Source organism: Rhinichthys klamathensis, unplaced genomic scaffold (genome assembly GCF_029890125.1).
Source record: "Rhinichthys klamathensis goyatoka isolate OS25496 unplaced genomic scaffold, OSU_Roscu_1.1 h1tg000204l_1, whole genome shotgun sequence".
Classification (NCBI taxonomy): Eukaryota; Metazoa; Chordata; class Actinopteri; order Cypriniformes; family Leuciscidae; genus Rhinichthys; species Rhinichthys klamathensis.
Genome location: NW_026606729.1, coordinates 609,501 through 612,500, shown reverse-complemented (window position 1 = coordinate 612,500; position 3,000 = coordinate 609,501). Strand labels below are relative to the sequence as shown.

Below are 3,000 nucleotides of genomic sequence, written 5' to 3'. Positions count from 1 at the left end.
ACACTGTATCTCATAATACCTCATAATACCAAAGATTTCACCAAGTGTAAAGCCAAAAAATGTGAACTAAATGAAAGTCTGAAAGACAAAGTCTACCAATTAAATGAAAAGCATCTGTAACGACAGAACGGGATTTCAGGTCTCAAAACGAGTGTCCGTAAAGCAATATACCATCACAGATATCAATGACGAATAAGAGGAAAAAGAAATAAGAAAAAAAAATGTAAGAAAAATGTAAATGCAGCGACTCTAAAAATGTCATGTGGTGTGGAGTACAATAAAAAATTCATTTTAAAATATATTTTCCAGAGTTACACATATCATGAATTCATTCGTAAATATCACAAGACTTTTTCAAAAACACTTTAGAATAAGATTCATCAGGTAATGTATTAACTAACATGAACTAACATGAGCAATACATTTGTTACAGTATTTATTAATCTTTGTTAATGTTAGTTAATAATAATCCAGTTGTTCATTGTTTGTTCATGTTAGTTCACAGTGCATTAGTTACTGCACTGTGAACTAACATGAACAAACAATGAACAGCTGGATTATTATTAACTAACATTAACAAAGATTAATAAATACTGTACAAATGTATTGCTCATTGTTGATTCATGTTAGTTAATACATTACCTGATGACTTTAATTCTAATGACTGTGATGGCAACAAATGCTTTAGTGGAATCGACTTTAAGGCTTTCATGGCAATATCAACTAGTAAATGTAGTTTATTTTTATCAGAGAGTTAATGGGGAAAGCCTGGTGGAGTGTTAATGAACAGATCTGAAGAGTTGGGTCGCATTGTTTACAGTTGGGTCGCATTGTTTAGAGTTGGGTCACATTGTTTAGAGTTGGGTCACATTGACACGCAGTGTTTCAGTGTCCCTTGACTTTGGGCATTTTTGCTGTGTGATGTAAATGAATATATTAAAAAAGAGATTGTTCCTCCGAAGCGCAGCTCCAGGAATGTGTGGCGTTCTTGGCGAGGCCGATGCCTTAAAGCCGTCAGCTCAGGAACAAGAAGACTGTTTGTTTATAGAAGTTGAAGTGTTCAGAAGGAGCGTATCTTCAGGGCTGATCCCATAATTAAAACCAAACGGTGGACGTTCGCTTCTGTAACGCTGCGGATCTCTCTGTTATGTAGCTTGGCAAATTGCTCTGCTTTGTCGGCTGCGGTCGGTGGCTCTCGAGTTCCTCCTCCAGAAACGCCCCGTCAGGTACAATGTGTTTCTGATTCACGTTTGCTTTCAAGTCTTTGCTTCGTGGCCCCGGTTGCCTTCTAGAAACATGACATCATTGAGCAGCGTCGGACAAAAGAGCGCTTCTCGTTTCTCTCTGTCAGACATCATAAGAGCTGCTTACAAATATGTGACTTAAAGGTGCATTGTGGGATATTTAGGAGGATCTGTTGACAGAAATGCAATACATGACTATGTTTTCAGTGATGTATAAAGACCTTACTTGATGAACCGTTGTGTTTTTATTACCTTAGAATTAGCCGTTTCTCTCTACACACACCGCGGGTCCGCTTGCATTGAAATACGCAAAAATGTCAAACATTATAAGATATTTATTACACACATGTGACCTAAACTAGACTCAGCGAAGCCTTGCAGTTCTGACGATTAAATATACACGTGTTTTGAGTGACAATTAATGACAATAAACTCATGATATAATGATAGACAGATAGAAATAGAAAAAGTAGTAACACTTTACAATAAGGAGCATTAGTGAACATGAGCTAATAATGAACAATACTTCTACAGCATTTATTAATAGTTAATATTAATTTCAACATTTACTAATACGTTATTAAAATCAAAGGTTGTATTAGTTAACTAATGTTAACTAATACAACCTTTGATTTTAATAACGTGTATTAGTAAATGTTTTTAATATTAACTTAGATTAATTCATGCTGTAGAAGTATTGTTCATGTTAACCAATGAACCTTATTGTTAATTGTTACCAATAAAACACACATTAGAATATATAATGATGCAAACTGTAGAAACATCTATTAATCAAAGAGGCGACAGGCCTGATCATGACGTATAAACACAGAGCTGAACACTGCAAATAATGATGCGGTTCTGTCTTGTTTTCCAGCACTAATATCTAAATATTCTTTGATCAGATACATTTACTGGAGAAGCAAAATGACTTAAAAATGTGTGTAAAAATGAAGCTGGAAACAAGAACAAATATCTGCCAGTGGGTCGGACAACTAGGATCACTCACACTAGTCTTCATCGTGAGGATCACTCACACTAGTCTTCATCGCGAGGATCACTCACACTAGTCTTCATCGCGAGGATCGCTCGCACTAGTCTTCACCGCGAGGATCGCTCGCACTAGTCTTCACCGTGAGGATCGCTCGCACTAGTCTTCATCGCGAGGATCGCTCGCACTAGTCTTCATCGTGAGGATCGCTCGCACTAGTCTTCATCGTGAGAAGATCGCTCGCACTAGTCTTCATCGCGAGGATCGCTCGCACTAGTCTTCATCGTGAGGATCGCTCGCACTAGTCTTCATCGTGAGGATCGCTCGCACTAGTCTTCACCGCGAGGATCGCTCGCACTAGTCTTCACCGTGAGGATCGCTCGCACTAGTCTTCACCGCGAGGATCGCTCGCACTAGTCTTCATCGCGAGGATCGCTCGCACTAGTCTTCATCGTGAGGATCGCTCGCACTAGTCTTCATCGTGAGAAGATCGCTCGCACTAGTCTTCATCGCGAGGATCGCTCGCAAAAGTCTTCATCGTGAGGATCGCTCGCACTAGTCTTCATCGTGAGGATCGCTCGCACTAGTCTTCACCGCGAGGATCGCTCGCACTAGTCTTCACCGTGAGGATCGCTCGCACTAGTCTTCATCGTGAGGATCGCTCGCACTAGTCTTCATCGCGAGGATCGCTCGCACTAGTCTTCATCGTGAGGATTGCTCGCACTAGTCTTCATCGCGAGGATCGCTCACACTAGTCTTCATCGT

The 3,000-nt window shown here is 40.0% G+C and overlaps 1 protein-coding gene across 1 annotated transcript in view; it reads left to right on the top strand.

The window, feature by feature from the left end:
* Positions 1–1,754, top strand: part of LOC130096656 (putative uncharacterized protein MYH16) — a 329,204-nt gene extending 327,450 nt beyond the window's left edge. The window contains exon 10 of the mRNA XM_056263253.1: positions 1,735–1,754. The gene's annotated coding sequence lies outside the window, so the exon portion shown is untranslated. The remainder of the gene's footprint in view (positions 1–1,734) is intronic.
* The last annotated feature ends 1,246 nt before the right edge of the window (positions 1,755–3,000 follow it).